The 23,735-nt window shown below is 37.4% G+C and overlaps 1 pseudogene; it reads right to left on the bottom strand.

Annotated features, from left to right (window-relative positions):
- Positions 1 to 16,831: 16,831 nt before the first annotated feature.
- LOC112636050 lies at positions 16,832 to 17,356 on the bottom strand (annotated as a pseudogene).
- Positions 17,357 to 23,735: the final 6,379 nt, after the last annotated feature.

Here is a 23,735-nt window from a genome sequence, read left to right as displayed (position 1 = left end):
TCCATGACAAACCCACAGCCAACATCATACTGATAGGGGAAAAGCCGAAAGCATTCCCTCGGAGAACTGGAACAAGACAAGAATGCACTCTCTCACCACTTCTCAACATAGTACTAGAAGTCCTAGCCAGAGCAATTAGACAAGACAAAGAAATAAAGGGCATCCAAATCAGTAAACAGGAAGTCAAACTGTCACCATTTGCTGATGATATGATTGTATACCTAGAAAACCCTAAAGACTCCTCCAAAAAGCTTCCTAGAACTGATAAATGAATTCAGCAAAGTTTCAGGATACAAAATTAATGTACGAAAATCAGTAGCTCTGCTATACACCAACAGCAACCAAGCTGAGAATCAAATCCAAAACTCATTCCCTGTTATAATAGTTGCAATAAAATAAAATAAAATACTTAGGAATATACATAACCAGGAAGGTGAAAGACCTCTACAAGGAAAACTGCAAAACACTGCTGAAAAAAATCATAGACAAAACAAACAAATGGAAGCATACCCCATGCTCATGAATGGGTAGAATCAATAATGTGAAAATAACCATACTGCCAAAAGCAATCTTCAAATTCATTGCAATTCCCATCAAAATACCACCATCATTCTTCACAGAACTAGAAAAAAAAATTATAAAATTCATATGTAACACAAAAAGAGTCTGCATAGCCAAAGCAAGACTAAGCAAAAAGAACAAATCTGGAGGCATCACGTAAACCAACTTCAAGCTATACTATAATGCCATAGTCACCAAAACAGCATGGTACTAGTATAAAAATAGGCACACAGACCAATGGAATACAATAGAGAACCCAGAAATAAACCCAAATACTTACACCAAACTGATCTTCAACAAAGCAAACAAAAACATAAAGTGGGGAAAATATATCCTATTCAAAAAATTGTGCAAGGATAATTGGCAAACCACATGCAGGAGAATGAAACTGGATCCTCATCTCTCACCATATACAAAAATCAACTCGAGGTGTATCAAATACTTAAATCTGAAACCGGAAACTGTAAAACTTCTAGAAGATAACATCAGAAAAACCTTTGTCGACATTGAGTTAGGCAAACACTTTATGACCAAGAACCCAAAAGCAAATGCAGCAAAAACAAAGATAAGTAGATGGGACGTAATTAAATGAAAAAGCTTCTGCACAGCAAAAGAAACAATCAGCAAATAGACAGCCTACAGAATGCGAAAAGATCTTTGCAAGTTATATATCCAACAAAGGACTAATTTCCTGAATCTATAAAGAACTCAAATCAGCAAGAAAAAAACAATCCCATCAAAAAGTGGGCTAAGGACATGAATAGACAATTCTGAAAAGAAGGTATACAAATGGCAAACAAACATATGAGAAAATGTTCAACATCACTAGTTATCAGGGAAATAGAAATCAAAACCACAATACAATACCAGTTTACTCCTGCAAGAATGGCCATAATCAAAAAAATAAAAAAATAATAAATGTTGGCATGGATGTGGTGAAAAGGGAGCACTTTTACACCGCTAGCTGGAATGTAAACTAGTACAGCTACCATGGAAAACAGTGTGAAGATTCCTAAAACAACTAAAAGTAGAGCTACTATTTGATCCAGCAATCCCACTACTGGGTATCTACCCAGAGGAAAAAAATCATTATATGAAAAAGATACCTACACAGGCATGTTTATAGCAGCACAATTCTCAATTGCAAAAATATGGAACCAGCCCAAATGCCACTCAATCAAGCAGATAAAGAACTTGTGATATATATATATACATACACACACACACACACACATCACATATGTCTGTTTCTTCCTGTTTACATGTATATGTATGTACATCTTGAAATACTACTCAGCCATAAAAAGGATGAAATAATGGCATTCAGAGCACCCTACATGGAATTTGAGACAATTATTCTTTTTTTAAAAAAAATTATACTTCAAGTTCTGGGATACATGTACAGAACCTGCAGGTTTGTTTCATAGGTATACACATGCCATGGTGGTTTGCTGCCCCCGTCAACCCATCATCTACATTAGGTATTTCTCCTAATGCTACCCCTTCCCTAACCCCCCAACCCTCGACAGGCCCTGGTGTGTGATGTTCCCCTTCCTGTGTCCATGTGTTCTCATTGTTCAACTCCTACTTATGAGTGAGAACATGCGGTGTTTGGTTTTCTGTTCTTGTGTTAGTTTGCTGAGAATGATGGTTTCCAACTTCATCCATGTCCCTGCAAAGGACATGAAATCATCTTTTTTTATGACTGCATAGTATTCCATGGTATATATATGTCAATTTTCTTTATCCAGTCTATCACTGATGGACATTTAGGTTGGTTCCAAGTCTTTGCTATTGTGAACAGTGCCACAATAAATATACGTGTGCATGTGTCTTTATAGTAGAATGATTTATAATCCTTTGGGTATATACCCAGTAATGGGATTCCTGGGTGAAATGGTATTTCTGATTCTAGATCCTTGAGGAATTGCCACACTGTCTTCCACATTGGTTGAACTAATTTACACTCCCACCAACAGTGTAAAAGCATTCCTGTTTCTCTGCATCCTCTGCAGCATCTGTTGTTTGCTGACATTTTAATGATCGCCATTCTAACTAGCGTAAGATGGTATCTCATTGTGGTTTTGATTTGAATTTCTCTAATGACCACTGATGATGAGCTTTGTTTCATATGTTCATTGGCTGCATAAATGTCTTCTTTTGAGAAGTGTGTGTTCATATCCTTTGCCACTTTTTGATGGGGTTGTTTTTATCTTGTAAATTTGTTTAAGTTCCTTGTAGATTCTAGATATTAGCCCTTTGTCAGATGCATAGATTGCAAAAATTTTCTTCCATTCTGTAGGTTGCCTGTTCACTCTAATGATAGTTTCTTTTGCTGTGCAGAAGCTCTTTAGTTTAATTAAATCCCATTTGTTAATTTTGGCTTTTGTTGCCATTGCTTTTGGTCTTTTAGTCATGAAGTCTTTGCTCATGCTTATGTCATGAATGGTATTGCTTAGGTTTTCTCCTAGAGCTTTTATGGTTTTAGGTCTTACGTTTAAGTCTTTAATCCATCTTAAGTTAATTTTTGTATAAGGTTTAAGGAAGGGGTCCAGCTTCAGTTTTCTGCATATGGTGGAGACCATTATTCTAAGTGAAGGAACTCAGAAATGGAAAACCACACATTGTGTGTTCTCATTCATAAGTGGAAGCTAAGCTATAAGGATGCAAAGGCCTAAGAATCATACAATGGACTTTAGAGACTTGGGGAAAGAGTGGGAGGGGGTGAGGGATAAAAGGTTACACACTGGGTACAGTGTACACTGCTCTGGAGATGGCTGCACCCAAATCTCACGAATCACCATTAAAGAACTTATTCATGTAACCAGACAGGGTGTAGTGGCTCATGCCTGTAATCCCAGCACTTTGGGAGGCCAAGGCAGGCAGATCATTTGAGGTCAGGAGTTCAAGACCAGCCTGGCCAACACAGTGAAACCCCATCTATACTACAAATACAAAAATTACCCGGACATGGTGATGGGTGCCTGTAGTCACAGCTACTCAGGAGGCTGAGGCAGGAGAATTGCTCAAACCTGGAAGGTGGAGGTTGTAGTGAGCCGAAATAGAGCCACTGCATTCCAACTTGGATGACAGAGTGAGACTCTGTCTCAAAAAAAAAAAATTATTCATGTAACCAAACACCATGTGTTCCCCAAAAACCTATTGAAATAAAAATAAATAAAAAATACTAGAGCTTATTGATTTTATCTAACTATATTTTTACACCCATTAATCATCTTTACTTTATCCCCACTCCCCACTACCCCTTTCAGCCTCTAGTAACATCATTCTACTCTCCATCTCCATGAGTTCAATATTTTTAATTTTTAGCTCCCCAAAATAAGTGAGAACATGTGAGGTTTGTCTTTCTGTGTCTGGCTCCAGTTCCATCCACATTGTTGCAAATGACAGGATTTCATTCTTTTTATGGCTGAATAGTATTTTATTGTGTATATGACCACATTTCCTTTATCTGTTCAACCACTAATCGACACTTAGATTGCTTCCAAATCTTGGCTATTATGAACAGTGCTGCAATAAACATGGGAGTGCAGCTATCTCTTTGGTATACTGATTTTCTTTCTTTTGGATATATACTTCACAGTGAGATTGCTGCATCATATGGTAGATCTATTTTTAGTTTTTTGAGGAGCTATCATGCTATTCTCCATAATGACTGCTGATTTACATTCCCTTCAATAGAAAAAAATGTTTTAACTGACCTAGTCCTCAAGCAAAATAAGAACATAGTGCAATACAAAAAATATGGTCCAGGACACAAGCTTTTCTTTAAAGTGACCTTAATTTTTGTTAAGCATTAGAAATATTCTCTATCTTTGTTAAGCAGTAAAAATTGACATAAGCAATGTTTGGACTTATGGTCCTGTTTTCCCAAAATCATGATTTTCATACAATTCCTCTATATTCTGTGATTTAATTTATGAGACTGTATCCATTCTTTATTTTCCTGGCAACACTTGATTTTTATGCCTGTAACTCATTTGAGATGTAACAACACTGCAAATCAACATTTAGAAGAGTACACAGGCATGACACACTTCAGTTTTTAATGTTAGATTTTATTTGAAAATATTTTAAAATAAATGCCTTTAAATGAATACTTTTAAAATTCTAACAAATAACTGAGGTTTCTGGAAATCTTTCCTCTCCTCTCTCCAGAGCCTGTTGGGGTGAGAGAAGGTCAGGGGATCAGAGAGCAGAGATGTTCCACACTAATTCTAATCCTCCCCTACTTTGCCTTAATCCCTTCTTCATTCCCACACTAATGAGGGCACAGTCTGGTGGACAAAATACAGAGGCTGGCTTTTTGGTAAGAGTCGTAATTTTGTTTCAAGGTAGAAAAAATATTTCCGATGTTTGGCCAGTTTTGATTTGAACTGGACTAGCTGGAAAAGATAACTATGGCTTCAATAAGTTGGAAGGGAGTAGTGCATCAAGGTTTATAAAAATAGACCAACAATATACCAAATGATGCATTGTTCCTGAGTATAATCAGTGTGTGGATAAATGGAAAGTAATTGTACTCAGAGAAAAGCCATTCTCCTGGCTGTGGAAGCAGGAAAAACAGTGCATCACAATTCTGTCACAGGATATAGATGCTGTTTTATTTCAAAATGGTAGACTAACAAATTGCACCTAAAGAGGCAGTGTGATATACAGAAAGGACAATTCTTTTAAAGCCAAATGGACCCATGTATCATTGGGCCAGCAAGCTCATAATCTTAGTGTTTTCTTCTTGTAAAGTGGAAAACAATAATGATTACTATGCAGGAGTATTGGGAAGATAAAAATGAGAAAATATATATTAAATACCTGGTTTATAAGCACATAATGAAAGATACAATTACTGTTTTTTAATACCATTTATCTTAACATATACTTTTTAAATAAAAATTTATGGAATATATATTTAAGAAGCATGAAATGGTGTGTGGCTCATGGAACCCAAATCTCTTAATCAAATGAGAAGGCTCTGAAAGGGAAATTCCAGAGAGTCAAGGGGCTGAGACCAGGGATATTTATGTGGCTGTGTGGATCTAAGCAAGACTCTGCCCCCAGACAGTCAGACTTCAAACACAGATGATGATTACACTGAATGGCTTGGTTGTCTCTGTGCGAATAGTGCCTGACAGGAAACTGACTCCCATGATACACTTCACAGAATACAGTTAGCTTTACATTTGTTAACACTGATTATGCAAAAGAACAATGAATGAGGCAGCATGGAGCTTACACCTCTCTCAACTCTGACTCACTTGAACTCATTCAACATTACTCTGCCAGAAACGCACTCATTGTTGAAGAGCAGAAACAGTGTCAAGTTGGTGAGAAAATATTGGAAAAGGCTTTTTTTCAGCCATTTGAAAAAATATATATGTAAGAGAAATGTATGAGTGGGGAAAATAATTGAATGAAGTGGAATGGGTTTAGTATGATTTAATCACCTTTTAATTTTTCTAAATTTGCCTAATGATGACAGGTGCTACCTGTCTGTGATCTTGTTTTGTCATCACAAGCACCCTGTAACATAGATATTTCCATTTTACAACAATGTTAGTTCATTTGCTCCAAGTCCTCCAGGAGGTGAATAGCCCAAGTCTCTCCGATCCTAAATTCCACAACTCTTTCATTAACCCCTGGTCAGCCAACCCAAGAAGCATATCTAGGACCAAATTCTTATATTTTGAATATCTTACAGGGACATATACAAGTAGGCTTTTTTTCTTTTTTAAAAAAAATTTTTAATTTTTGTGAGTATATAGTATGTATATATATTTTGGGGTATGTGTTAGTCTGTTCTCATGCTGCTATGAAAATATACCTGAGACTGGGTAATTTATAAAGAAAAGATATTTAATTGACTCACAGTTCTGCATGACTGGGGAGGCCTCAGGAAACTTACAATCATGGCAGAAGGTACCTCTTCACATTGTGTCAGGAGAGAGAATGAATGCCGAGCAAAGGGGGGAACCTCTTATAAAATCATCCGATCTCATGAGAACTCACTCACTGTCATGAAAACAGTATAGGGGAAACTGCCCCCATGATTCAGTTATCACCACCTGGTCCCACTTTTGACATGTGGGGATTATTACAATTTGAGGTGAGATTTGGGTGTAGATGCAGAGCCACACCATACCATGAAATACTTTGGTACAGGCATGCAATGTGCAATAATCACATCAGGGTAAATGGGGTATCCATCCCCTCAAGCATTTCTCTTTTGTGTCACAATCCAATTCTACTCTTTTCATTATTTTAAAATGTGCAGTCATTATTGATTATAGTCACCCTGTTGTGCTATCAAATGCTAGGTCTTCTTTGTTCTTTCTAACTACTTTTTGTACCCATTAAATATCCCCACATCCCTGCTCCCATCCCCCCACTACTCTTCCCAGCCTCTGGTAACCATCTTCTACTCTCTATCTCCACGAATACAATTGTTTTCATTTGCATCTCCCACAAATAAGTGAAGTGTGATGTTTGTCTTTCTGTGCCTGGCTTATTTCACTTAACATAATGACTGCCAGTTCCATCCATGTTGTTGCAAACGACAAGATCTTATTCTTTTTATGGCTAAATAGTACTCCATTGTGTCTGTGTATCACATTCATTCATCCATTCATCTGTTGATGGACAAGTAGGTTGCTTCCAAATCTTGGCTGTAGTGAACAGAGCTGCAACAAACATAGGAGTACAGATCTCTGTTCAATATACTGATTTCTTTTCTTTTGAGAATATACCCAGCAGTGGGATTGCTGGATCATATGGTAACTCTATTTTACAGTTTTCTGGGGAAACACCAAAATTCTACAAGTGGTCGTACTGATTTACATTCTCACCAACGTGTACAAGGGTTTGTTTTTCTCCATATCCTCCCTAGCATTTGTTATTCCCTGTCATTTAAATAAAAGCCATTTTTATCAGGGTGAGATGATATCTCATTGTAGTTTTGATTTACATTTCTCTGATGATCCATGATGTTGAGCATCTTTTTGTATGCCTGTTTGCTATTTGTATCTCTTCTTTTGAGAAATGTCTATTTAGATCTTTTGCCCATGTTTTCATTGGATTACTAGATTTCTTCCTATAGGGTTGTTTTGAGCTGTTTATCCATTCTGATTATTAATCCCTTGTCAGATAGGTACTTTGCAAATATTTTCTCCCTCCCATTCTGTGGGTTGTCTCATGCACTTTGTTTATTGTTTCCTTTGTCGTGCAGAAGTTTTAACTGGATGTGATCCCATTTGTCCACTTTTGCTTTGGTTGCCTGTGCTTGTGGTGTATTACTCAAGAAATTTTTGGCCAATCCAATGCTTCCCAATGTTTTCTTGTAGCAGCTTTATACTTTGAGGTCTTCGATTTAAGTCTTTAATCCATTTTGATTTGATTTTTGTATATGGTGAGACATAAGGGTCTAGTTTTATTCTTCTGCATATGGATATCCTGTTTTCCCAGCACCCTATATTAAAGAGACTGTCTTTTCATCAATGTATGTTCTTGGCACCTTTGTCGAAAATGAGTTCACTGTAAGTGTATGGATTTGTTTCTGCGTTCTTTATTCTGTTCCATTGGTCTATGTTGTCTGTTTTTATGGCAGTACCATGCTGTTTGGGTTATGATAGCTCTGTAGTGTAATTTGAAGTCAGGTAATGTGATTCCTTCAGTTTTGTTCTTTCTGTTCAGGATAGCCTTGGCTGTTTTGAGTCTTTTGTGATTTCATATAAGTTCTAGGATTTTTTTTCTATTTCTGTGAAGAATGTCATTGGTATTTTGATAGGAATTGCTTTAGCTGGTATGAACATTTAACAATATTAATTCTTCCAATCTATGAAATGGAATATTTTTCCATTTTTTAGTGTCCTCTTAAATTTCTTTCATCAATGTTTAGTTTTCATTATAGAGATCTTTTACTTCTTTGGTTAATTCCTAGGTATTTAATTTTATGTGTGGCTGATGAAATTAGATTACATTTTTGTTTCTTTTTCACACTGTTCACTGTTGGCATATAGAAATGCTACTGATTTTTGTATGTTGAGTTTGTATCCTGCAACTTCACTGAATTTGTTAATCAGTTCTAATAGTTTCCTTAAGGAATTTTTAGGTTTTTCCAAATATAAGATCATATCATCTGCAAACAAGAATAATTTTACTTCTTTCTTTTCAATTTGGATGCCCTTTATATCTTTCTCTTCTCTGATCACTATAGCTAGGACTTCTATACTATGTTGAATAACAGTGGTGAAAGCAGGCATCTTTGATGAGTTTCAGATCTTAGAGGAAAGGCTTTCAGTTTTTCCACATTCAGGATTATACTACCTGTGAGTCTTTCACATATGGCTTTTATTGTGTTGAGGTATGTTTCTCTTATACCCAGTTTATTGAGAATTGTTAATCATGAAGCAATATTGAATTCTATTAAATATGTTTTCAGCATCAATTGACATAATCATATGATTTTCATCCTTCATTCTGTTGATATGATGTACCACATTGACTGATTTGCATATGTTAAACCATCCTTGTATCCCTTTGGTAAATCCCACTTGGTCATGATGAACAATCTTTTAAATGTATTGTTGAATTTGGTTTTCTAGTATTTTGTTGAAGATTTTTACATCAATAGTCATCAGAAATATTGGTCTATAGTCTTCTTTTTCAGATGTGTCTTTGTCTGGTTCTGGTATAAGGGTAATACTGGCCTCATAGAATAAGTTTGGAAGTATTCTCTACTCTTATTTTTTAGAATAGTTTGAATAAGGTTGGTATTAGTTCTTCTTTAAATGTTTGGTATAACTCAGCAGTGAAGTCATCAGGTCCTGGGCTTTTCTTTATTGGGATAATTTTTATTACAGCTTCGATCTTGTTAGTTGTCATTGGTCTGTTCAGGTTTTGGATTTCTTCATAGTTCAATCTTGTTAGGTTGTATATGTCTAGGAATTTATTTCTTCCAGATTTTCCAATTTATTGACATATAGTTGCTCATAATAGCCACTAGTGATCCTTTGAATTCCAGTGAAATTGGTTGTAATGTCTCCTTTTTCATATCTGATTTTATTTATGTCTTTTTTTCTTAGATAGCCTTGCTAAAGGTTTCTCAATTTATCTTTTCAAAAAATCTTTTCATTTTGTTGATCTTTTTATTATTTTCTTCATTTCATTTTTATTTATTTCTGCTCTGATATTTATTATTTCTTTTCTTCCAATAATTTTAGGTTTAGTTTGTTTTTGCTTTTCTAATTTTTTTAAGATGTATCATTAGGTTGTTTATTTGAAGATTTTCTTCTTTTTTGATGTAAGTGCTTATAGCTATAAATTCTCCTCTTCATACTGCTTTCACTGTATCCCATAGGTTTTGGTATGTTGTATTTCTATGATCATTTGTTTCAAGAAATTTTTCAATTTCTTTCCTAATTTCTTCATTGACCCAATGGTCATTCGGGAGCATATTGTTTAAATTTTATCTATTTGTGCAGTTGCCAAAATTCTACTTGATATTGATTTCTAGTTTTATTCCATGGTGGTCAGAAAAGATGCTTGGTATTATTTCAGTTTGTTTTTTTTTTTAATGTTTTAAGACTTGTTTTGTGACCCAACATATGGTCTATCCTTATTCATATGCTGAAGAGAAAAATGTGTATTCTGCAGCCATTGGCTAAAATGTTCTCTTAAAATATTCACATTTTTATTACATTAAAAATGTTCTCTTAGAACATTTACATTTATATTGTTCCCTAATGTAAATATCTCTTAGGTCCATTTGTTCTACAGTATAGATTAAATCCAATGTTTCTTTGTTAATTTTCTATCTGAAAGATCTGTCCAATGCTGAAAGTGGGATGTTGAAGTCTTCAGCTATTGCTGTATGGGGGTCTATCTTTCTCCTTAGCTCAAATAATATTTGTTTTATATCTGGGTACTTCAATGTTGGGTACATATATATTTATAATTGTTATTTCCTCTTGCTAAACTGACCCCTTTATCATTATATAATGACTTTCCTTGTCTCTTCTTACAGTCTTTGTCTTAAAGTCTATTTTGTCTCGTATAAGTATAGCTACTCCTGCTCTTTTTTTGATTTCTATTTGCATAGAATGTCTTTTTCCAGCCCTTTATTTGCAGTCTATGTGTGTGTTTATAGGTGAAGTGCCTTTCTTGTAGGCAACAGATACATGGGTCTTTTTTAAAAAAAAAAATTCTTGCAGTCACCCTATGTCTTTTCATTAGAGAGTCTGATCCATTTACAATCAATGCTATTATTGATAAATAAGGACTTACTTCTGCCCCTTTGTTGTTTTCCGTGGGGGTGTGTGTGTGTGTGTGTGTGTGTGTGTGTATGTGAAGGTCTTCTCTTCCTTCTTTCCTTCCTTCCTGACTTTCTTTGACTAAAGGTGGTTTTCTCTGGTGTATGATTTAATTTCTTGCTTTTTATTTTTTGTGTATCTATACTATGTTTTTAAATTTGAAGTTATGAAGCCTGTAAATACTGTCGTATAACCCATTGTTTTAAAGTGATGTCAGCTTAACACTGCATAAGCAAACAAATAAACAAGCAACAAAAAAAACTGATAAAAACTCTACACTTTAACTTTATCCCCCAGCTTTTTAACTTTTTATTTTCTTCTCTTTATGTCTTATTGAAATGTCTATGTATTGAAAAGGTGTTATAGTAATTATTTTTCACTGGTTCACCATTTAGTCTTTCTACTTAAGAGAGTAAACACATCACAATTATGGTTTTATAATATTCTGTGCTTTTCGGTGTGCTTGCTATTACCAGTGAGTTTTCTATCTTCAGATGATGTCTTTTCTGTTTGGTTTTTGTTTGTTTTCAGACAAGGTCTCACTCTGTCACCTTGGCTGGAATGCAGTGGCACAATCTTGGCTCACTGAAACCTCTGCATCCCAGCTCAAATGATTTTCCCTCCTCAGCCTCCCAAGTAGCTGAGACTGCAAGTGCATGCCACCACATCCAGCTAATTTTTAAATAAAAATTTGGAGAGACAAGGTCTCACTACATTGCCCAAGCTGGTCTCAAGCATCTAAGTTTAAGCTACCCTCCCTCATTGGTATCCCAAAATGCTGGAATTACAGACATGAGCCACTATACCTGGCCCTCAAAGGATTTCTTCTTGCTTGTTAGTATCTTTCTTTCCAGGTTGAAGAACTCCCTTTAGCATTTCCTGTAGGAAAGATCTGGTGTAGATAAAATCCCTCAGCTTTCGTTTGTCTAGGAAAGTCTTTATTTCTCTTTCATGCTTGAAGGATATTTTCATCGAACGTATTCTAGGGTAAAAGTTTGTTTCCTTCAGTACTTTAAATATGTCATGCCACTCTCTGCTGACATATAAGGTTTCTACTGAAAAGTCTGCTGCCGGACGTATTGGGGCTCCTTTGTATGTTGTTTCTTTTCTTTTGCTGTTTTTAGGATCCTTTCTTTATCCTTAATCTTTGGGAGTTTGATTATTAAATGCTTGGAGGTAGTCTTCTTTGAGTTAAATCTGCTTGGTGTCCTATCACCTTTCTGTATTTGAATACTGATATCTTTCTCTACATTTTGGAAGTTCTTTGATATTATCCCTTTGAATAAACTTTCTACTCCTATCTTTTTCTCTACCTTCGCTTTAAGATCAATATTGTTAGATTTGCCCTTTTGAGGCTGTTTTCTAGATCTTGTAGGGATGCTTCATTTTTGTTTATTCTTTTTTCTTTTGTCTCTTTTGACTATATATTTTCAAATAGGCTGTCTTCAAGCTCACTAATTCTTTCTTCTGCTTGATTAACTATGCTCTTAAGGAACTCTGATGCATTGTTTTAGCATGTCAATTGCATTTTTCAGCTCCAGAATTTCAGCTCAATTCTCTTTAATTAGTTCAATCTCTTTGTTAAATTTATCTGATGGAATTCTGAATTCCTTCTCTTTGTTACCTTGAATTTCTTTGAGCTTCCTCAAAACAGCTATTTTGAATTCTCTGTCTGAAAGATCACATATCTGTTTTTCCAGGATTGGTCCATGGTACCTTATTCAGTTTGGTGAAGTCAAGTTTTCCTGGATGGTCTTGATAGTTGGGGGTGTTCATCGGTGTCTGGGCATTGAAAATTTAGGTACTCATTGTAGTGTACACAGTCTAATCATTTTATTTAAAAATAAAAGACACCTCCACACATTGACAACTACTGAAATTTTAGGTAAATAAGTAAGTTTCAGAAATTATTCTGGGGCACAGTATTTGTAAACAAGTAAAAAATGGGCATGGTAAAAACTTAGAATCTGGCAATCTGAACATATTGATTTGTAAATCTTCTCTGCCCATAATGGGTCATGTTCATCTTCTCAAAGTTTTGGTTTTTCAGTCCCTGATGCAGGTAGGATTCCATATTCCTTTACAACTTTTGCTTCTCCCTGTCCCCACAAAGGGGGAGATACAACAAGAAGTCAGCAGCATGCACCTGAAAGAAGGCCTTTACCAGGAACTGACCATGCTGGCTCTCTGATCTCAAACTTCCAGGCTCCAGAACTTGATAAATAAATTTCAGTTGTTTAGAAGCCATCCACTCTATGGTATTTTGATGTAACAGCCTGAACAAGTCAAGACATTGTTGGAGGGCATGGCTGTGGTTCACAGAGTGGCTGAGAGATCACTGAGGTGCCCTGCCAGTGGAACATGCTGAAAACCCTCTCTCTAGGGTGTCAGGGAGAGCTGTTCACAGGGACATGTCTCACCAGAGAGATTCTGCTACAAAAGAACCCAAAGGCTTCTAGGGGAAGCTGACGACCACAGTGCACTGTAGAAGCCAAGCACTAAATAAGCTGTGTATACGGCAAGAACTAGATGCTTAAGGAGTCACCCCTACTGTAGGAGCTGGGCACTAGAGAAGCTTTGCACTCTGCATAAGCTGGACGCTAGAGAAGCTGCCCACACTGCAGGAGCCTGCCAAGAGGGCTCACTGGAATCAGGGAGCAAAACCCTTTCTCCTGCAATGTCTCTTCAGCACACTCTACTAGCGTAGCTTAACCTTGTGTCAGCTGACAACTGAAAACTAAAGGGTCCAGCTTCATTTCACGGAGCAAGCAAAAAGGATAATTTTGGATCTCATGGGCACTAAATCAATAACTTGCACAGGTGGACATCAAAAGCAGTTTCCTAAAAGATAGGAGTTCATGAAATATGTCTTGTACCTTGGCAATCATTTGCTCTGGAGGCAACTAGCCAGAGAGAGGCCTGCTGACCAAACTGAGGCCCTCTGGACAGCAAAGAGCCTTAAAATTTTGAGTTTGATCACACCTGTAATCCCAGCACTTTGGGAGGCCGAGGCAGGTGGATCACGAGGTCAGGAGATTGAGACCATCCTGGCTAACACGGTGAAACCCCGTCTCTACTAAAAATACAAAAAATTAGCCGGGCGTGCTGGCGGGCAGCTGTAGTCCCAGCTACTCGGGAGGCTGAGGCAGGAGAATGATGTGAACCCAGGAGGCGGAGCTTGCAGTGAGCTGAGATTGTGCAACTGCACTCCAGCCTGGGCGACAGAGCGAGACTCCATCTGAAAAAAAAAAAAAAAATTGAGTTTGAATGCTTTAGGGAAGGCCATACCTGTTCTATTTATTACAGTCCTCAGTAACTCCATAGGATCTTAAGCTCAGCAGCAAACTTCATACACATATATGCTGGGCCCACATAAGCATCTGAGCATGTGATCCTTAACCATTTAACCACTTCATTTTACAGGTGAGGAAACAGCATGCTTAAATGACTACTTCTGCCTCTACCCCCATCTCTGTCATAGTCACACAAAACAGGGGGGAGGTAATACAAAAACCTGCCTTTAGTGATGATTTTTCTCAAACGTTTGCTTTGAATCTGGGCTGTTTGTATTGCACAGATTTTGCTCATTTACATAAAATCGGGATCGTTGGAGTAAATATATTCAGGTAATTCTCTGAGGCAAGAAAATAACCAAACACTTACCCAGACTTGTTTCTTCTTGGGTTAACTAGCCTGATATTACATATGCCTTAATGTAAAATCCCATTCAAAATCTCCTAAAACAAAACCAGCACTTCACAATTTGTAATTAGTACTACAAGAACAATTTAATTGATTCTCCTATTCTCCCTTCTCTTGCATTTTCAGAGCCATTACTTTCCATCTGATGAGGTTGTAGAGCTTTCTATCACTTCACCAGAATGGGAAATCTATGCTATTTTCATTAAGTAACTAAATGTTAGGCCATGTCCAATTCTTAAATAATTTCACACTCTTGGCAAGGGGGGGAAAAGATTATTCCAAGTTATTTCAAAGTGTTTACAGAGTTGCTAATAATAATAACAGTAGCAATGCCTTACTAATGCAGAATACTTTATGGTTTATACATGTGTATAATATGTAGTATATGTGACATAATATTATAGATAAAATATATATAATTTCATTTGAAATAACTCTTTAGAAATTTTACTTGCTAGACCAGTTTTATTGCAACTTAAAGATGCTAAGGTGAAAAATAATTTGAAAACATTTTAGTTCATTCCAAACAGAAACATAAGCCTAATTATGTTATTTAAAAATAAAGGACACCTCCACAATTGACAACTACTGAAATTTTAGGTAAATAAGTAAGTTTCAGAAATTATTCTGGGGCACAGTATTTGTAAACAAGTAAAAAATGGGCATGGTAAAAACTTGGAATCTGGCAATCTGAACACATCGATTTGTAAATCTTCTCTGCCCATAATGGGTCACGTTCATCTTCTCAAAGTTTTGGTTTTTCAATCCCTGATGCAGGTAGGATTCCACATTCCTTTACAACTTTTGTTTCTCCCTCTCCCCACAAAGGCAGTGAAGAGGAATTCCCTATATCCTTCACCTCATTTGTCTTTCTTTGTCTTTACTCCTGATAGGGAAGGAGTTCGGTTTGTTTTCTTTTTCTCTCTCTTTTTTTTTTTTTTGTTTTTTGTTTTTTGATGATAAATGCATTTCACTATTTATTTAGATGTTTAAGCTCTCACATTAAGTTTTTACAAGCTGATGGACACTGACAAATTATTTCTCCCACAGAACTAAAGCCACACATCCCCAGACAGTATAAATATATGGTTGAACTAACCTTAATATATATCACTATTTTATCAATTACGTAATAAAACAAATTATCAAGTATCCAAATATTAAGTTACACAGCTCGAAAGGCATATAAAATATTAGATGTCTGCTCAGTTCATTAGCAGAAACCCACTTCTTTTTTTGCAAGAAAGGTTAGGAAGAGAAGGAAATAAAAAATCACTTTCAAACAAAAATAAGTTGGTAAACAACTTCTGATAAATATGCAAAAAATACAAGAATTTCAGAAATTTTATGATTAAGAATTGTTTTAGCTACAGTAACAAATCATCTCTACCTGTAAAAAATATTTTACTAAATTAAAGGGCATATCCCACATGCTCTGCACAAGACCATGGCAATATTTTGCTAAAAATAATGAATAGCCCCCTCCCATTCTTTTCTCAGGCCTTCCTTGTGAAGTTGCACCTCAGATTGCAAACATTAAATTAACTGTAAGGCCTTTCTGTCTGAAGACATTAAAGACATGTGCTTCTATACAATGTAGATTTTTTAAATGGAGGTTTTTCATAACAGCACAAAGTAAGATTTATTGAAACACATTAAGTAATCACTGTAAGACTTGGTTAAAAAAAAAAAAAAAAAAGAATCAATGGTTAAGCAAACCTGATACATGCGAGTATGAAAGAGAGCAGGCAAGTCACCATATAGGCCCTACTTTCAATGTTTGAAATGATTGAAGGAATAAACTACATAAGGTCTAGAGTGTTCATAGTTCCTAGGATTTTAGTTCTGTATGGTACTAAAAATATACAAATATTGTGCCAGGTGGCACCTAATCCTCCTAATTTTCTTATATATTGATAAGATTCTGGCGTGGGAATAGATTTAAACAACACATAACTCAATACGGCATGATTTCAGGAAAGGTCAATTGGTACAAATGACAAGCATATTTTAAATGCTAACAGCAAGAATCTTTTGACAAGTGTCCAAATAGGTTCACTGTAACCCAAACACAGAGGTTGCCAAATCTATCTAGCTTGTGGCCTGGTAAAACTGCCTTTCAATACTCCTATGGAAGCTACATTAGACTTGATCACTAAGCCAACATGTTGGCTAATATGTCTAACAAATCAGGTCCTATCTCAAGTTCCACTTCCAAGGCAGTAGCATCAGGGACCCCAGTTTTATTGACTGCAACAGTTGTATCTATGACCACTGGAGTCTTTGAAGCGAAGCCACATCTTTAGGACAATACTTCTCCAAATACAAAAGTTACTTGCTGTTAAAAGCTCGACGCTGCTTTTGTCTTATGAATTGTACTGCATCTTCATCTTTCATTTTGCCTTCAATTAATGCTAGGGCAACAAGTACTGGCGCTCTCCCAAGGTCTGCAATGCAATGAACAGCAGTACCACAACCAGGTTCTTTACGAAACTTAAATTTTACAAGATTTAACCAGTTATCAACAATCTGGTTGGATGGTGGTGCACCATCATCAAAAGGCCAATCGAGAACATGGATACCTTCTTTCTCCAGAAGAGCAGTGTCATAAGTTGCTTCACATACTCTTATCTATTGTGAAAACTCCATACTTCTTAAGTTCCTCTATAAATTTGTTTAAGGTCACATTGGTTGGATTGTGTGTAGTAAGAAATCCTCATGTTCTTGTATGTGACTTCCACAGGAACTGGGTGGTTCATTCTAGCCATGTTAATTTAGTTAAAGGACACTCAATAGGGTTATGAAAGAATTTTAAAAGTTGAATATAGAAATGATGCAAAGAAACTGAAGTCTACTTCAATATACTCCACTTGAAATTCTCTGTGCTTTGAGTATGAAGTTGTAAGTAATGATAAATGAAACTAACCTCCTAACAAGAAGCGGCAATTCTTCAATCCAGTAATACCGAGGCAACAGAAAGGAAATGCACTGAGGTTTACCCCATCCAGGTCAGAACTCTTGTAAAATGCCCTGTGGGTTTCAATACAACACTTCTGTGTCCAGGATAACCACTCTTTTGGGTGCCTCTTGGTGGAGTAGTAATGAATTTCTACAGTTTCCTTGTTTGCATAGAGGTCGTGCTGTGCCTGGCAGTAATCTCCACTGCCCTTCAGAAACTCCATAAATGTGTGACCAAGAACACCACAGAACTGAGGAATGTGTTTATGCATTGAAAATGGTGGCCTACTGCGTCAATCTCACTGGGAGCTGCAGACCAGAGCTGTTCCTATTCAGAAGTATCGCACTACCTGACTTCAAACTATACGACAAGGATACAGTAACCAAAACAGCATGGTGCTGGTACCAAAACAAATATATAGACCAATGGAACAGAAAAGAGGCCTCAGAAGTAACACCACACATCTACAACCATCTGATCTTTGACAAACCTGACACAAAAAAGCAATGGGGAAAAGATTCCCTATTTAATAAATGGTGTTGAGGAAAAACTGGCTAGCCATATGCAGAAAACTGAAACTGGACCCCTTCGTTACACCTTATACAAAAATCAACTCAAGATGTATCAAAGACTTAAACGTAAGACCTAGGACCATAAAAATCCTAGAAGAAAACTTGGGCAATACCATTCAGGTTGTAGGCATGGGCAAAGACTCCATGACTAAAACACCAAAATCAATGGCAACAAAAGCCAAAATTGACAAATGGGATCTAATTAAACTAAAGAGCTTCTGCACAGCAAAAGAAACTATCATCAGAGTAAACAGGCAACCTACAGAATGGGAGAAAATTTTTGCAATCTATCCATCTGACAAAGGGTTAATATCCACAATCTGCAAAGAACTTAAATAAATTTACAAGAAAAAACAACCCCATCAAAAAGTGGGCAAAGGATCTGAATAGACACTTCTCAAAAGAATAATTTATGTGGCTAACAAACATATGAAAAAAATGCTCATCATCACTGGTCATTAGAGAAATTCAAATCAAAACCACAGTGAGATACCATCTCACACCAGTTAGAATGGTGATCATTAAAAAGTCAGCAAACAACAAATGCTGGATATGGAGAAATAGGAACACTTTTACACTGTTGGTGGGAGTGTAAATTAGTTCAACCATGGTGGAAGACAGTGTGGCGATTCCTCAAGGATCTAGAACTAGAACTACCATTTGACCCAGCAACCCCATTACTTTGTATATACTGAAAGGATTACAAATCATTCTACTATAAAGACACATGCACAAGTATGTTTATTGTGGCACTGTTCACAATAGCAAAGATTTGGAACCAACCCAAATGTCCATCAATAATAGACTGGATAAAGAAAATTGGCATATATACACCATGGAATACTATGCAGCCATAAAAAGTATGAGTTTATGTCCTTTGCAGGGACATAGATGAAACTGGAAACCATCATTCTCAGCAGACTATCACAAGAACAGAAAACAAAAAAAAAATTAAACAAAAAAACCCCACATGTTCTCACTCATAAGTGGCAGTTGAACAATGGGAACACATGGACACAGGGAGGTGAACATCACACACCAAGAACTGTCGGGGGGTGGGGGGCTAAGGGAGGGATAACATTAGGAGAAATACCTAACGTAGGTGATGGGCTGATGGGTGCAGCAAACCACCATAGCACATGTATACCTGTGTAACAAAACTGCACGTTCTGCACATGTACCCCAGAACTTAAAGTGTAATAAAAGAAAAAAAGAAAGTGGTGGCCTAATCCTACAGCTGGTCCCCAGGCAGTGGTGGCAGGGGCTGCAGGGCAGGAGGCAGAGATGGTCATCGCCAGATGGCAGTGGCCATGTTGCAAGCAGCCAGGGGGTACACCAGACTCTACCATGCAATGAGTGGTTCCTGGTTTGTCTTCAGACATCAAAGTTATACTACAAGGTATAATCTTGATTCTTTTACTTATTCAAAAATATTTGAGTACCTACTTTCTGTCAGGCACTGCTCTGTGTAATAAGAATATAGCAATGAATCAAATAGAATTCCTGCTGTCATGTAGTCTATATTGTAAAGAGGGAGACAGAACATGAGCTCATCAGGTAATCGCAGAGTTTGTCAGGTGATGAAGTGCTCTGGGGAAAAGTAAAGCAGGGAAAGAGGACAGGTGAGTGATGTGGACCTAAATGAGGTAATCAAGAATGGCTCTCCAGAAAAGGTAATTGTTTAGAAAAAAAAAAGTTAAATCATTCAAGAAAAAGCTATGCTTATATTGCAAGTATTCCCTCTACAACTGCTGAAATCAGACTCAAAGGGATGATTGTGAAACTGTATTTGTCAACTTGGGGATGCAGGGGAAGAACAGAAAAGGGGGGCGGGGGAGCAGAATGTGTTCTTCCTAACAGTGGATTGAGTGCTTGAAACGTATCACATACCCAACAAATGTGCAATGAATCTGAGCATAGTCAAGCTTCACACCTCTCATAAATCGAGGTAATGCAGCAGTCCTATCAAGAACAGTATTTTGGAATGCCAGTATGATGGATCTCCCTTATAGTCCAGCTGGTTTCTATCTCTGCACCTCATCCATCGGATAGTCCTCTGACGGAAAAAGAACCAGTGTTATCGTGGAGGAAGATGGAGCATCTTATAAGGGAAGTCCTAGCCACATGAGAAAGGAGGGAATTCCTGCCCTCCTAGACCCAAAGGATAGTGTAAAAAGGAGAGTACTACAAAGTTCTCTCTTTGTGTCCTATCCTTGGGTCAAACACTGGGGTAGGGTAGATAGTGCTGGACATTTAACCTTTGCTAGATATGGGAGAATCTGGAACATCAGGGTTTAATAGCATGTTTTCCCCACTGTGCCTGAGGAAAGATGCAAACCCCTGATAAAAACCTTGCACGCGGATACATGTCCCAGGAGCAGTAATAGAGAAATGGCCAGGGAGAAGACCCAAAGGTAGAATTCCTGGCTCCTCAAGGCTCATTCAGTATCTAGAACTACACTGTCCAATATGGTAGCCACTGGCCACACAGGCTCCTTAAATTTAAAGTAATCGAGATTAAATATAATTTAAAATGTGTTTTCTTAGTTGCATTAGCCACATTTCAAGTGCTCAATAACTATGTATGGCTCAAGACTACTGCATTGTACAGCACAAAGAAAGAATGTCTCCATCATCATAGAAAGTTCTATTAGAGAGCAGTAAGTCAGCAAACTTTTCCGTAAACGGCTAACTAGTAAATACGTTTGGCTTTGTGGACAAGAAAGTCTCTGTCACAACTATTCAATACTATTGTTTTAGCTTAAAAGCAGCTGTAGTCTGTATGTATATAAACAAGTATGGCCATATTCCAATAAAACTTTATTTTAAAAAACAGGCTTTGGTCTGAGGGATGCAACGTGCCTGTCCCTGGGATAGAGGAGCCAAAAGTTCCCACATGCCTCAGTAAAGGGAAAGAAGCCACTGAAAGAATCAGTGAGCTAGTGGAGGCCTGGGCGAGGGCCAAATTACCTGATCTGTGCACCCAGAGGTGATATGGGTCCAGGTACAACTCAGACACATAGGCCAAAGGCCAGACCACAAACCTGCACCCAGATTCAAGGCCATCCTGAGAAGGAGCAGGAAGAGAGGAAAGAAATTCAAAAGACCAACCCCAAATAATCGAAATGATCTAGAAGAAACTGTTTAAATGGAAGAGACAGTGATACTGTCTGTTGGCAGATGTAGGTGGCCCCGCCCACTGTGCCAGTCCCACCACTCCCCATATCCCTAACCCCCTGAGGGAGTAGGAGCTCAGGAGGAAGTTTAAATCTATTATTTTTAAAAATAAACTACAGTTTCCTTGACTCTCTAAGTTACAGTGAAAATAAAAAGTCAGTGCTGCTACACAGTGTTTTCTCAAATATATATAAAGACACTTTAGAAAGGAAATCTTTGCACTCTTTCTAGGAGCACTGATTTGGGCTAATTCATCCTCTACAGCCCCTCCAGGGCCTCCTTGTGACTGAGGATATACACTAAGGCCTTGTGTGAGGGGAACACTAGCATGGAGGGAGAAAATCTGGGCTCTAGCTGTGTGACTTATACTAAACCTCTAGCCACTCTGGGCTTCAGTGACCTTATCTGCCATATAGGGAGACAGATCAAATGACTCCTAAGTTCTTATTCAGTTCAGAAATAATATTTTATGATTCATCTGAAAGAAATCTGGCTGGGGTTGTGCCCTGTTGTTATAATTAACATAGTTAGCCTGATCACATGTCAATGGATTAAGTCTTAGCTTTACTATTAAGATAAAACTGAATAAGCTAAGTTTCTTCAAGTTCACTGAAAAGTTCTGATATTTAATACTTGGATAGTTGTAAGGACATGCTATCACTCAAACTATATCAGTCGTCTCAGGCTGCCATACTAAAATGCCATAGATTGGGTGACTTAAAGAACAAACATTTATTTCTCACAATTCCAGAGGCTGGAAGTCGAAGATCAGGGTGCCAGCATAATTGGTTTCTGGTGAGGGCTCTCTTCCTGACTTGTAGACGGCCACCTTCTCACTGTGTCCTCACATGGCAGGGAGAGAGTGAGCTCTCTGGTGGCTCTTCTTTTAAGGGCACTAATCTCATTATGGGGCCCTACCCTCATGACTTCATCTAAATCTAATTACTTCCCTAAGGTTTCATCTCCAGATACTATCTCATTGGAAGTTAGGTCTTCAACACATGAATTTTGAGGGAACATAATTTAGTCCATAGCACAAACCTTCAAATTACTTTAAGGTAAGATGCTGACCTCTTGGAATTTTGCAATCTACTCATGGACAAAACAAAAGAAGATGTGTTTCTCATCAGCAAGAAATTTTTGAGAAAGGAATATCAAATTGTGTCCCACCTTTCTGATATTCAAAGCAGAGGCAGGATGGGAGGATGACTGTCTCAATTACCCATTATCATAATAACTAACATTTACTTGACAACTTACTGTGCACCTGACACTCCTTGAAGTGCTTTATATATATCATCTCATTTAACTCTACAATAACCTAAAGTGATAGCCTTTATTACTAGACCTATTGTAGAGATGAAGGCACACTAATACTTGGAAAGCCTTAGTAGCTTTCATACAGTGTCACAAATAATGAGACTGAGTCCAGATAGAAAACTCAGTAGACTGACTCCAGAGCCTGCCCTCCTAATCACCATGATCTACAGCCTTCAGGTTGGACACAAGTCATGGGAAGAGTGCCTGTGTGCATGCCTGTTTGTACACACACGCATGTGCATGCACACACATACACATAAATCAGATGTGCTTGAAAAAGGTTGCATGCATTTAATGTATTCATAATATGTGTTAATTAATGTGTTAATGCCTATAAGTTATTCACAGTCTATGATGGACTTCTTTAACCAACTAAGCAAAATGCATTCTCCCAACATCTTGATGAGATCAGAATCCCAGAAAATGGGAATTTTGATGAGTGGTGAAGACCAAGAAGATATTTTGAACTGGGGCCCTTGAAGGATGAAAGGTCTAGATAGAACATTGAACTTAGAAGCCATAAACAGCTAGGGTATGAGACAAAGGCCCAAGTGCTTGATAAGAGGAAAAGGATGGAAAAAAGGAGGAAGCCCTACTGGGGTAAGAACTACGGCAAGTGAGGTGTTCCCACTTCAGAGCTCTGTGTGCCAGACACTGTACAAATTCTCCCCGCAATAATCTGTAGTCTGTACACAGCCTCCCTAGGACAAATCACTTTTACCCTTTTGCCCAAGATGACCAAAGTCAAGTCATTAAGACCTCTTTTTGTGCCAGCAAGATGCTTAAGTTTGGTCATTCCTGGCTGCCAAGATATGACGTATGACTTATGTTAAAATGTGACTGCATGTGGAACAACATTCAGAGGAAGCTCAGAAAATTCAATGGTTGAGTTTAAAGACAAGAGCCTAGTTCAGTGACAGAATGGATGTGCAACCAGTCATCCTAGCCATCAATTTAAATGGCCACATAATTTGAAAGACTGACAGTCATTAGTGTTCAGTATGAAGCTATCTGAGGCACTAGCTTGGTTACCTGATGGTCAAGTTCACTAGATGGCTAGAGCTGGGCAGCAAGGTCTGTAAGTGCAGAGATTCCCTACCATATGTTTCTGCATCATGC

This window comes from Theropithecus gelada, chromosome 12 (assembly GCF_003255815.1).
Source record: "Theropithecus gelada isolate Dixy chromosome 12, Tgel_1.0, whole genome shotgun sequence".
Lineage (NCBI taxonomy): Eukaryota > Metazoa > Chordata > Mammalia > Primates > Cercopithecidae > Theropithecus > Theropithecus gelada.
Note: the sequence above shows the minus strand (reverse complement) of the source record. Positions and strands in the feature narration are given on the sequence as shown.